Consider the following 13,414-nt stretch of genomic DNA (forward strand, 5'->3'; position numbering starts at 1 on the left):
TCTGGTGCCCTCGGGAGTGTACAGGCTTGTGAAGGTGACATTCAGGGCCACTGCAGAGCTCTTGTCTCTCTGCTGTCTCACCTAAATCTGTGGGTTCCACTTCCATGTTCCTTTCCATGGCATTCTCTCTGTCTGAAATGACCTAACTGGACCCTATAAGCAATTGTTGTCATTTATTGATACTTACTCCAGGCAGCAGGCTAAATACTAAATGCCTCTTATTTGATTCTCACCAATCTTGTGAAGGAGATACAGGGTGATTCCCATTTTACAGATGGCATCCCCAAGGCACAGGAAGCTACAGTAACTTGCCCAAAGGGATGCCCTAGTAAAGGAAGAGCCAGGAAGAAATAACCCAGCTGGGTTACAAACTTTTTAACTAAACCACTGTGTTTTATTCTATTCTATTCTATTTTATTTTGAGAGACAGAAAGAGAGAGAATGGGGGAGAGGGGCAGAGGGAGAGAGAGAAAAAATCTTAAGCAAGCTCCACGTTCAACGCTGAGCTTGATTCCACAACCCTGGGATCACGACCTGAGCTGAAATCAAGAGTCGGACACTCAGGGTGCCTGGGTGGCTCAGTCGGTTAAGCATCCAACTTCGGCTCAGGTCATGATCTCAGAGTTTGTGAATTTGAGCCCCGTGTCGGGCTCTGTGCTGACAGCTCAGGTCCTGGAGCCTGTTTCGGTTTCTGTGTCTTCCTCTCTTTCTGCCCCTCCCCGGCTCACACTCTGTCTGTCTGTCTGTCTCTCTCTCTCTCTGAGAAATAAATAAACATTAAAAAAATTAAAAAAAAAAAGTTGGACACTCAACTAACTGAGCCACCCAGGCGCTCCTAAACCACTGTGCTCTGAGCTAGTGAGGTCCTACCTGTTTTCCCAAACTTAGCTTGCATGGCACTCTGTGAAGGTATCACTGCCTGTTAGTCAGAATTCACTCTGAATTCTTACATGTGTGAGTTCTCCCATATCTTTCCATATGTGTTAAGTGCCGAGTTCATTTTTGTGTAATATAATTTGCTCATCCGGCTCTCTCCTTAGCTAGACGGAGAATTCCTTGACGGCTGGAACTGTCTCACTGTTTGAATCGTCTTGGCATTTGTGGGCCTCAATCAGTGCCTGCATTCATGGTAGACATTGCTTTTTGTTGAGACAATGCCTCGGTCTTTGTCCTGTGAAATTCTGAATCCTATAAAAAGAAAAAAAAAAACAAGATCGGCACATTAACCTGAGGTCATAAATCGAGGCAGAAGTTGATAATAGCATTCCTTTCTGGAATTCACATGGTAAACCCCAGGTTGAGCCAAAGCATAAGATAAGTAAGTTGCTTTGAGGTCAGCAGTGTCCAGTACTAATTCCAGCCCAGTGAACTTCCACTGTGCATGGCTTTCAAAGAATCAACTGGATGTCCCTGAGTCTCAGTCTCCTCTTCTGCACGATGGAGTGTCAATCCCTGCACCAGAGATCACTGTGAAGTTCTGACGAGATGGCTAATGTAGACACGGGGGAACGCTCAGCCAATGTGTGTCAGGAGCTGAATAGAATTCCGTCTTGTATTTGTTCTTTCTTACGTTTGTTCAGTGTCCCTGGTAGTTTCATTCAGCTTACTTATCCATCTGTTTTTCTTCTACCACTCACCAAGAATTCCCCTCTGAGACCCTCCCTGCAAATCCAGCCCCTGGGAGTACAAGCGGCTCCTAGTTCATAACCTCCGCCCTTCTCACCGCCAGTCCGAATTCATTTCCTTAGTGTCATGTCCTGAACATGTGTTTTACCACTGAATTCTTTCCCTCACCCCCTAAATCCCTCTTACGCACTGTAACTGTCTTAATGAGGCCTCTATTTTGGGCATTTGCACCGTTTCTAATAATTCTGCATTAAACAATGCCATAAACCATGTCACGTGGAAGGGTTTTTTTGGGGGGGGAGGTAGTCATCAAATTTAGTCTTCATTTTGGAATTTGTTTCCCCCTCTTAGAGTAGAATTTCAGAATTTTACTGTTAATGAAAACCTGTTGTTTGACTTAGATGATGATGATTGGATATCAAGTTATTTTGATTTGCAAGTCAAATTGGGCCTAGGAGCAACCAAAGGAATGGGAAAAGATATTTGCAAATGACATATCAGACAAAGGACTAGTATCCAAAATCTGTAAAGAGCTCACCAAATCCACACCCTAAAAACAAATAACCCAGTGAAGAAATGGGCAGAGGACATGCATAGACACTTCTCTAAAGAAGACATCCAGATGGCCAACAGGCACATGAAAAGATGCTCAACGTCACTCCTCATCAGAGAAATACAAATCAAACCACACTGAGATATCACCTCCTGCTGGTCAGAGTGGCTAAAATGAACAAATCAGGAGACTGTAGATGCTGGAGAGGATGTGGAGAAACGGGAACCCTCTTGCACTGTTGGTGGGAATGCAAACTGGTGCAGCCGCTCTGGAAAACAGTGTGGAGGTTCCTCAAAAAATTAAAAATAGATCTACCCTATAACCCAGCAATAGCACTGCTAGGAATTTACCCAAGGATACAGGAGTGCTGATGCATAGGGGCACTTGTACCCCAATGTTTATAGCAGCACTTTCAACAATAGCCAAATTATGGAAAAAGCCTAAATGTCCATCAACTGGTGAATGGATAAAGAAATTGTGGTTTATATACACAATGGAATACTACTTGGCAATGAGAAAGAATGAAATATGGCCTTTTGTAGCAACATGGATGGAACTGTTATGCTAAGTGTGTTATGCTGAGTGAAATAAGTCATACAGAGAAAAACAGATACCATATGTTTTCATTCTTATGTGGATCCTGAGAAACTTGACAGAAGACCATGGGGGAGGGGAAGGGAAAAAAAAAGTTAAAGAGGGAGAGAGCCAAAGCATAAGAGACTCTTAAAAACTGAGAACAAACTGAGGGTTGATGGGGGTGGGAGGGAGGGGAGGGTGGGTGACGGGCATGGAGGAGGGCATCTGTTGGGATGAGTACTGGGTGTTGTATGGAAACCAATTTGACGATAAATTTCATATTAAAAAAACAAAAACAAACTGGGCCTAAGAGAATTACTGCATTGTTTTTTCCCTAAATGTATCTCAAATCTGTGATCACTGCCATCTCTCACCTCCTGCTTGCAACTGTACCCTCCTCGAGATTCAGTCTCCCCAAAGTAGCCAGACTAATCTTTTTAGAAATATAAACCAGATAAGGTCACTTTCTGATTAAAATCATTCAGTGGTTTCCTGGGGGCACCTGGGTGGCTCAGTCAGTTGAATGTCTTGACTCTTTATCTCAGCTCAGGTCATGATCCTAGGTCACGGGATCAAGCCCCGCATCAGACTTCACGCTGAATATGGAGCCTGCTTAAGATTCTGTCTCTCTCCCTCTGCCCCTCTGCCCTGCTTGTGCACATGCTCTCTCTCTTAAAAAAAAAAAATCATTCAGTGGTTTCCTGTTGTCCTTAAAATACAATCCAAACTATTTGCCAAACTGCTGTTCCATCTGGATCTGGCTGGTGCTTTCTTTACTTGGCATTTCCTCATGGGCCAGCCACACTTCCTTCATTTTGCAGAAGCACAGCAAACGGTTCCCCACTTTGGAATCTGAGAACTTGCTGTCTCTTCCCCTTGCTGTGTCTCTTTACACCCCCCAGCTGTTCTCCCGCCTTTCAGCTCCCAGCTCAGATGTGAGCGCCTCACAACTGTCTTCCATGACCACCCAGTCTCATGCTTTCTATCCCAAGACCTGCTACAAAACCCTTTTTTATTTGTTCCATAATATTGTGGTCTAAAATTATTTCTGTTTGTTGGCGTATCTACTATCTTCCTCTCAAAAAAATGTGTTTCATATTCATAAACCTAATACAGAGAAAGGGTTTAATAAATATTTGTTGAATGAATGAGTGCATTCACCTTAAAGATCATTCAAAAGTGGCTCAGTTTCCTAACTTTCAAGTTGGTGATGTGAGAGGGATCCAGGATAAACCAAAGCCTCTTGATACAGACCTCCAGAGAATCTTGTTTCCTCTAGAGATAGAGTCACTGATGGATGGCACATTAACTGTGCTCAAGTGGATGCTGTTAAGGCAATTTTCAAAATGGCTTAATAACATTGTGCTTGAGATTTTACTGCCACTGTTGGGTAAGGTTTTTTTGCAAGAGAGAATAAGGATAGTATGAGTCAGCCCTGTACTTCCCAGCTCATGTGCTTACCACCATGGGTCCTCACGATTTTCTTGGACAGAAGAACTCCGTGGCCAATAAAAGTTTTAGAAATTCTGCATACTCCTTCTGCCTCTTGGAAACTCCCAAATGCATCTTAGACTATTGAAGACCCCCGGATGGGGGCACCAGGGTGGCTCAGTCAGTTAAGCGTCTGACTTTGGCTCGGGTCATGATCTCGCGGGTTCGTGAGTTCAAGCCTCACATCAGGCTCTGTGCTGACAGCTCAGAGCCTGGAGCCTGCTTCAGATTCTGTGTCTCCCTCTCTCTCTCTCTCTCTGCCCCTCCCCTGCTTGTGCTCTCTCTCTCTCTTTCTCTCTCTATCTCAAAAATAAACACTAAAAAAAATAATAATAATAATAATTAAAAAAAAAATAAAGACCCCAGGATGTCCTGTAGTACAGAAAGCTGAGCTTCTTTGTTTAGTTCAACAGCTGCGCAACCTTCTTGACCACAGACTGTTTTTCCCCTTGGAACATTTATTAAAATCCTGAGGAACAGAAATGGCCAGAGAAACACAATTGGAATTGCTCTGTTAGCCTTCACTGACCATCAAAAGCCCCCAGATACAGTATGAGGGCCTGAATCCTCAGTCTTTCACTGTCTGTCTCTTCCCCCTGTCCCTGAGGTGGCATCAGGCTTGCTGGCCCAGAGTGGGAGCGCCTGGCCTCTCTCTGCTTCAGTGGGCTTCCTGCCCAGCCCGTGGTGCCCAGCGGTTCACGGCAGATGGAACAGACCATGGAGAACCGGTGTCATGAAATTGAGCACATGGTTAAAAGCAGTTCCAATGTGTTTCTGTGGCTCTGGCTTCTTCCTGAGAGGCCTCGTGGACGCCCAAGTGCATCATCCTTAGGCAGACAGAGGAGGGCAGCGGGGGACTTGACTGCTGCCCTCATGTCTCCGACAGGGTTTTACGAGGCAGCTGTTGGCCACGCCATTCCCCGGTGTCCACAGGAAGTTGGATGCAAATGTGTTGGGACAAAAATGAAGCAGGGAAATACTGCTTTTGATGTCAAGAAGAGCTTCCCGTGGTTCATGACGTTTTGATAGTGGTTTAAAGGTGGGATTCTTGCAGTTGATATTGCATTAACCACTGTTGGCTGGCTGACTGATCTTAAGTAAACGAAGAAGCTGTTTTAGTCTCAGTTTTCCCATCTGTAAAGTAGTAGTAATAATACGAATGTTATATGTGGGTTTTGAGATAACACTGCAAACTGTGTAGCCCAGTGCCTGGCAAGTGGGTGACTATCGTAAAGAGTAGCTGATGTTATCACTGTCATCTGTGTTGTCCTCATTTCACCTCCAGAGGCTCCCAGATCCACCCCATGCTCACTGCGCCACTGCCCGTGACCTGGTTGAGGTGTCATTGCTGCTTGTGCGGACTCCTGCAACAGCCCCTTCATCCACAAATCCATCTTCCACCCTGGAGGCTGGAGGGATCATTTTTTTAAATGTTTATTCATTTTTGAGAGAGAGAGAGAGAGAGAGAGAGAGAGAGAGACAGAATGCGAGCAGGGGAGGGGCAGAGAGGGAGGGAGACACAGAATCCAAAGCAGACTCCAGCCTCTGAAACATCAGCACAGAGCCAGACATGGGGCCCGAACTCACAAACCGCAAGATCATGACCTGAGCTGAAGTCGAACACTTAACTGACTGAGCCACCTAGGTACTCCCGGAACGATCTTTTGAAAACACACTAAATCTGCCCATGTCACTCTCCTGACTACAACATTTTCCTGATAGTCTGTCACTTGCACTGGGGGCGTCTCAAGATTTTGCAGTGAAGTCTTCCCAAAGGCAGGTGAGAATCAACATGCTCCCAGAAAGCTTATGGCTGTGCTCAAAAGACATTGGTCATAAGCCCCAAATTCCAGGTTCCACCTAAAAAAAAAAATCCATGACATTCTATTTCATAATATTTCCATGCTTATTTTAATTTAAATGATGCTATATTATTTTTTTAAGTTAAATTATTTAACATTTTCTCAAGCTTTTAGGAAATAGTGATGTCCCAGGAAGAACACTTACACTGATTATGCTCGTATGATAAGGGTACCATCTTCAAAGGTTTTCTGTAGGATCAAATGAGACAGTGCCTGTAAAGCACTGAGCACAGAGCCTAGCAAACGGTGCACATTGAACACGTGTGCCCCATTGTTTTATTATTTATTATTTTTAAGTTTATTTATTTATTTTGAGACAGACAGAGGGTGGGGCATGGGCAGAGAGAGAGGAGAGAGATTGGATCCCAAGCAGGCTCCATGCTGCCAACACAGGGCCAGATGTGGGCTCGAACCCACAAAGCCATGAGATCATGACCTGAGCCGAAACTGAGAATTGGATGCTTAACCGACTGAGCCCCTATTAGTTATTATTTTATCACTCTTGTTTTATTATTATTATTTATGTCACTGCCCTTACCCATTAGGGAGGGGTACATTTACTCTTATTTTTTATTTTTTTAGTATCTTTTAAAAGTTTATTTGAGAGAGAGAGCGAGCACACACGAGCGAGTCAGGGAGGGGCAAAGAAAAAGGGAGAGAGAGAATCCCAAGCAGGCTTTGCACTGTCAGCATGGAGCCTGTTGCGGGCCTCGAACTCAGAAAACCATGAGATCATGACGTGAGCTGAAACCAAGAGTTGAAGGCTAAACCACCTAAGTCACCCAGGCACCCCATTTACTCAGTTTTAGAAGCAAAAATCTATAGGATGAAGGGAACATGTCTAAGAGGGTAAAAAAATTGCTATAGCTTGCCACACAAGACGTCTTGATAGCCTGACTCCAGCCTGCCTCTTAGTTCCCCCCAAATCCCAAGCCTCTGCATTCTCTGGTCTCGTGCACACCAGCCATCTTTCCCTTTACCCAACCTGCCTTCCTTTCCAAGTCTGTGTACGGACCGGGTTCTGCCTAAAAGACCCTGCTCCCCACCGCCTGCCCCAAGCAGCAAATTGCTAGTCATTTTTCAGAATTCAGTTTCACATCTTATCTATGAAGACCACACGCCCGGCCCGCCCTCATTCCTTACCTCTTTTCTCCTCCTTACCTATTTTCTCCTTACCTCTGCTGAATGAGCCATTCCTTTTGTCTGGGCACATGCAGCCTGGTTCTGCTTTCTGTCTCAGCCCTTATCACAATCCATTGTAAATACTTGTGGACACATCTGTCTCTGTCTCCCTCCCCAGCTCTGACAGTCCCATGATGGGAAGGACAGTGATTTATGTCTTTCTGTAGCTCCAATGCAGAACAGAACCAGCATAGAATAGCAATCGGCTAAATGGTGGATGTGTGGACGGATGGATGGATGGATGGATGGATGGGTAAAGCAGACTGCTGGGAGCATCATGGAGTACAGATGTTTCATGAGATGTGGTACAACTAGCATACTCTCCTGAGTATGTTCTAAGTTTTGTGCTCATCACATATCTCATTTAAGAGCTTCCCCAGATCCCATATGGTAAGGACTGTAATTATCCACATTCTACCAAAGAGGAAGTTCCATCTTAGGTTCAGTGACTTGCCCAAGTTTGTCCAGCTAGCAGGTTGCGGAACTGTGACCTCAGAGTCTAGACGGAGCCCACAGTGCAGTTCCCAGATGACTTGGGTTTTGGTCCCAGCTAGTCTGGGTAAGATCTTCAAACTGTGAAATGGTACCAGCCTAGTCTAGGTACTGGAAGAAAGTGGCAGTCGCTCCTCTTGCATCGGGAAGGGTTTCTGCATCACCAATGCTGCTGTGAGGGTGTTCAGAGGCTAGAAGACTCTGGAAGGTGAGGCACCTCTCTCTCTGAGTCAGGACAAGAGTCAGGACATCCCCTTCAGACTCCCTCTGGCCTCAGGGATCCAGGGAGGGCCGTGTGCTCAGGGACTTGGAGCAAGTACGTATAATTTTCATTTGGGAAAAATTTGGAAGACTTCACAAAGAAAGTGGCCTTAAGACATTGTGTTGAAGGAAGAACAGGCTTTTTGTCACGTGGCAATGGGGTCAGGGAGGAAAATCTAGCATGAGAAATGGCACAGAGGTGGAGAAGAAAACAACAATTTTATCTTCCCCAGATTGCTGGTGTCTGTCCAATCTTCCTTCTGGCCCTGTTAATTATCTCATGGTTTCTAGTGGGACTTCATTTTGATTATACAGTTTCAGAACTTCCTTTGGCCAAAAGGGCAGCGACCTCTATCCAAAACCCCTTGGTAGAAAGGGTAGGCTGATAAGAGGAAAGAGGTTTGGGGAACAAAATGAGAACCAGAGAAATAAAGACTGAACCTGGGGCTTGGCTGTTCCATATTTAAGCATAGCAACGACCCATTAAGGCAGATAATTTAAAGCCATTAATGTTTCTGAATATTTTCCTCCAACTAAGTGAATAATTTATATAGCCAGTTACCAATAAACAGAAAAAAATACATTTATTTACATAAGCTGCATTCTGAAGACAGTGTCCTCCAGTAAAAGAACCTATCAGGGCTTATCTGTCAGGGAGGATAAAGGAGCCAGAAGCTCTGATAGCCTCTGATCTGTCTTCCTTGTGATATTTGTCATTTATTACCTTTTATTAGAGTAATTTATGGCCACCTCTCTTCTCCCTTAATTAAACTCATGAAGTGCAGTGGCTATGTCCAGGTCATGCCCGGGCTTCCTTTGACTAGCCTAGTTCCTAACAAATAGCAGGTGCTCAGTTAATGCTTGGCGGATTAATGGACAATTAATCAAATGGGCTGCATGATCTTGGACAAGACCTTCAACCCTCTGGGCCTCAGTGTCCCCATCTAAGAGACTGTGTCTTTGTGGAAACAAGCTCAGGTTTTGAAGTCAGATGGATGTGAATTCATATCCCAGTTCTGCCTCTGACTTGCTCAACTTCGGGAAATGACATTTTATGCTAAATTGGCATTACCTAATCTACAAATTGTATTAGCGGCCACCTCCAAGGGGGCTGGGGGATTAGAGTTAATGCATGTGAAGTGCTCAGCAGGCTGCACTGAACATGGTAAGTACCCAATAAATCTTTGTTGTTAATTTGGAAAGCAAAGGTGATGGGCGAGATAATTTCCACAGGTCTCCTCCAACTTAAATGGCCTTTGGTGATAAATCTGATTCGGAAGTATTGTTGTCTATTGAAAAGTCCAGTATTTAGAGTCAGAAAACCCTGGCTGGAACCCTAGCTCTTAAGTTCAGTTAGAAGCTGCTTAATCTTGTTGGGATTCCATCCCCAGCACCTGGAGATGCGGTGATCCCCACCATGCTTATTTCCCAGGGCCGTTTTGAGAATGTGCTAGGTGTTTGTGGACCTGCTCCTTGAAGCACTGCGTGGATTAGCTGCATCCTGAAATCAGAGCCTTGGTACCTTCAAAGACAGGGGATGCCATGCCTATTTGATGGAGCAGCCTTTTCCCTGGGGCTCTGGCTTTCCTTTTCTTGACCTCAGGCCCTTCCCACAAGGACCAGTGTCACCACCAGCCCAGTGATCCTCAGGCCGTGTGGGGCTGAGGTGTGGGAGAGCTGATTTGTAGTTGGAGTGCACAGCTGCCTCCATAAATCTCTGATGTGTCTTTCAGAGAAGTTTGCGTTGCCGAAAGTGTATGTCTCCTCCAGGCGGTTTTCCTTGTCTGTCTGAAATATGTCATGGGGCTCTCAGTCAATTCTGCCTGGCCTGGCAGGGTGGAGAGGTGATCACAAGTGGCCTTTGCAGTGGCTGTGGGCCAGGTGCTGGTGTGGCCTGAGGTCACATCTCTAGGATATTTCTTCCATCAGAATGGCTCAAATACTGTGTCAGAGTTGTGGCATAATAAAACACCCCAGAATCCTATGACTTAGGACAGTCACCATTTCTTTGGCTTTTAATCCAAGTTGAGCATTTGCACTGGGCTCAACTGGGCAGTTCTGGTCTTCGAGGGGTAGGCGAAGCTGACCTCAGTCATGTACCTGTGGTCAGCCAGCTATCCAAGGCTGGTTCAAATAGCGAAGGGTTCTCAAAACGACAAGAATAGGAGCTGCAAGGTTTTTTTGTTTTTGTTTTTGTTTTGTTTTTTGAGTCCCAAGCCTGGAAGGCACATACCACTTCTGTTTCATTCTGTTGCTCAAAACAAGTCAGGGGATCATCTTAGATTCAAGGGGCGGGGAAATAAGGGTTCACCTCTTGAAGGACAAATGGACAAAATGTTGGGCTGCTTTTTACAACCTACAGGTATGGCGATTTTATTAAGCCTCAGTCTTGTGTTAAAGCCTGGACTGATCTGCACAACTCCATGAGGGAAGCCTCATTATTCCTAACTTGCTGATGGAAAAACGGAGGCTCAGATCTATGAAGGAACTTTTATTATGTGATACATCTAGTTCAGATGACCAGATCCCAGATTCAAATCCATTTGTAGCTGATCAAAAGACCATATGTATTTTTTACGCCTCTGCGTAAACAGTACTAAAGAGGTTTGGATCTCAAGTCGTTGTCTGATCCGGCCTGGCTTATGATATATGGAAGATGGTTGATCTTGGACCCTGGCTTCATCCTTGCAGGGGCCTATGGTCGAATGCAGGATCAGCACATTTTTCCAGTAAGGGGCTAGATGGGAAATATTTTAGGCTTTACTGACCAAGAGGCAAACTTGAAGATATTATGCAGGTGCTTACTTGCACAATGAGAGACAATTTTCCACACATTTGACAAAATTCATAGTATAATAATAATAAGTATGATTTTTTTTAATAGCGTTCTACTAATCAAAAGAATGGAATGCATTTATGGATACTAAAATGTGAATTTTGTATGATTCCCACATCTTAACACATTCTTCTTTTGGTTTGTTTTAACCACTTAAAGATGTCAACACCATTGTTAGCTCCTGGACCACACAAAAACAGGCAATGGATTAGATCTGACCTGCAGTCCTGGTGTGAGGCAGCATCTCAGATGTGGACGCAGAGAATCCTACATTTAAGCCCTGCTGCTGACCATCTAATTGCTGGGTGACTGTAGGTGAATCCAGATGCCTCAGAGGCGTCATTGCCCCAGGCTTGCAGGCACACAGTGGGGGGATTTCCATTAGAGAACTCCTCTTGTTCTCTTAGTCCATCAGAGATGGAAATGAATTTCAAGGTCATCTGATCCGTCCTGCTCATAGATGCGGAAAATGATGGATGGGGAGACCTCATCCGTGCCGCAGAGAAGAATTAGCACACCCAGGAACTGAATTTCAAGTCCCCTGACTTCCAAAATTGTCCAGTTTTCATGCCATTTGAACATGTAAAACCACATAGGCCATATGACCTGCACCAGGACTGACTATTGGGGGATTTGGATAAGACACATCGAAGCTGGCAGCTTGTGCCTTTTTCTAACTCAGCTGTGACCAAATGGGTAAATCACTTCAAAGATTATAAAGAGAAGGCTTTGCATTTTCCCACGTTTGAGACAGAGGTAGTTTGTACATCCTGAGGATACGGGGTAGAGCTCACAGGCCAGTAGCAGGAGCCGACCAGCTGTGCTCCAAAGAGGCACTCAGGGAGCAGGCAGGAGAATGTGGCTGAGTAGGTAAGACTCTTTCATCGAGCTCCTGTTCATATGTATACACTGGACTTCAGTATTTGGGCAAAAAATTCGCACTTCCAGAATATTTACTTTTAAAAACAAACAAGTTTTTGTTTATAACGAAGCTCCCATTCCTAAATGAAAAGAAAGCTGGCAAAGAGTGTGGTAAACGGTCAACAGCATGGCACATAGAGCTGACCCTGGCCTTCTTCCTGCCCCATACACGTATGTGTGCGCATTGAATAAAATATAACTTTTTAAAACATGCATGTTTATCACAGGTCAAGAAAGGGAGCTCCTCAGGGGTAAAGAATGAAAAGGAAACACAAAGCTCCGGCTTTAAATTTAGAAGCCGATGTCGTGAGGGACTCTGGGGTGGGGGGGGTAGGGTGTGGTGAGATAAAGATAATGAGAAAGTCAGAGCAAGAGGACACTGGTTTGCCTCTCTTTTTTTCCTTCATGATCATTTTTGGTTTGTTTTCTAAATTCCACATACGAATGAAATCATATGGTATTTGTCTTTCTGTGACTAACTCATTTCACTTAGTGTAATACTCTCTAGCTCCATCCATGTTGTTGCAAATGGCAAGGATTTATTCTTTCTCATGGCTGAATAATACTCTATTGTGTATATACACCGCACCTTCTTTACCCTTCATCAGTCTTTGGACACTTGGGCTGTTCCCATAATTTGGCTTTTACAGATTATGCTGCTATAAATATCGGGTTACATGTATCCTTTTGAATTAGTATTTTTGTATTCTTTGGGCCAATAGTAGTGCCAGTGCTGGATCAATGGGGGATGGGGATTAAGGAGTGCACTTGTGATGAGCATTGGGTGTTATATGGAAGTATTTAATCAGTAAATTCTACACCCGAAACTAATATTACACTGTATGGTAGCTGGAATTTAAATAAAAAATTTAAGAGCACCTGGGTGGCTCAGTCAGTTAAGCGTTCAACTCTTGGTTTTATCTCAGGTCATGATCTTGCAGTTTGTGAGTTTGAGCCCCACATCAGGCTCTGTGCTGACAGTGCAGAACCTGCTTGGGATTCTCTTTCCCTCTTTCTCTGCCCCTCCCCTGGTCACTCTCTCTGTCTTTCTGAAAATAAATAAATCAACTTAAATTAAAAAAAATAAATAAATAATTTAAAAGAAGAGAGACTGAAACATAACAGGGTAGAAACAAGCCCCAAAGCATCAGTAATTACAATAAATATAATTTGCAAAATAAAATTCAGAAATAGATTATATTAAGTAAAATCCAATTGCATGCCATTTACCGGAGATCTTCCTAAAACGAAGAGCCACAGAAAGTTTGACAGTGAAGGGAAAGAAAAATATATACTAGGCAAATACTAATCAAATGGAAGCTTGGGGAGAAGTAGAAATATACAGCAAAATAAACTTTACAACAAGAAACAAAATATTCTTAGGAATAAAGACGGTCATTAATCATAAAAGGAACAGTTCACCAGGAGACAAATGAAATCTGTACTTACATACAGAAATAACCCGGCTTCAAAATATATAAAAAAAAAAAAATTGAGGGAAGTACAATGACAGGTTGACTAATCACATGATCAAAGGGGAATATCTTTACAGAAATTTTCCTATTAGATCAAGTAGGCAAAACCATAATACAGAAAAATTAAACTATACTATTA

At 43.9% G+C, this 13,414-nt stretch overlaps 1 protein-coding gene across 4 annotated transcripts in view; it reads left to right on the plus strand.

Annotated features, from left to right (window-relative positions):
* The window catches only part of ASTN2 (astrotactin 2), an 873,140-nt gene that overhangs the window by 260,575 nt on the left and 599,151 nt on the right, over window positions 1-13,414 (plus strand). The gene's annotated exons all lie outside the window — the stretch shown is intronic.

The sequence above is a fragment of the Acinonyx jubatus genome, chromosome D4 (genome assembly GCF_027475565.1).
Source record: "Acinonyx jubatus isolate Ajub_Pintada_27869175 chromosome D4, VMU_Ajub_asm_v1.0, whole genome shotgun sequence".
NCBI classification, from domain to species: domain Eukaryota; kingdom Metazoa; phylum Chordata; class Mammalia; order Carnivora; family Felidae; genus Acinonyx; species Acinonyx jubatus.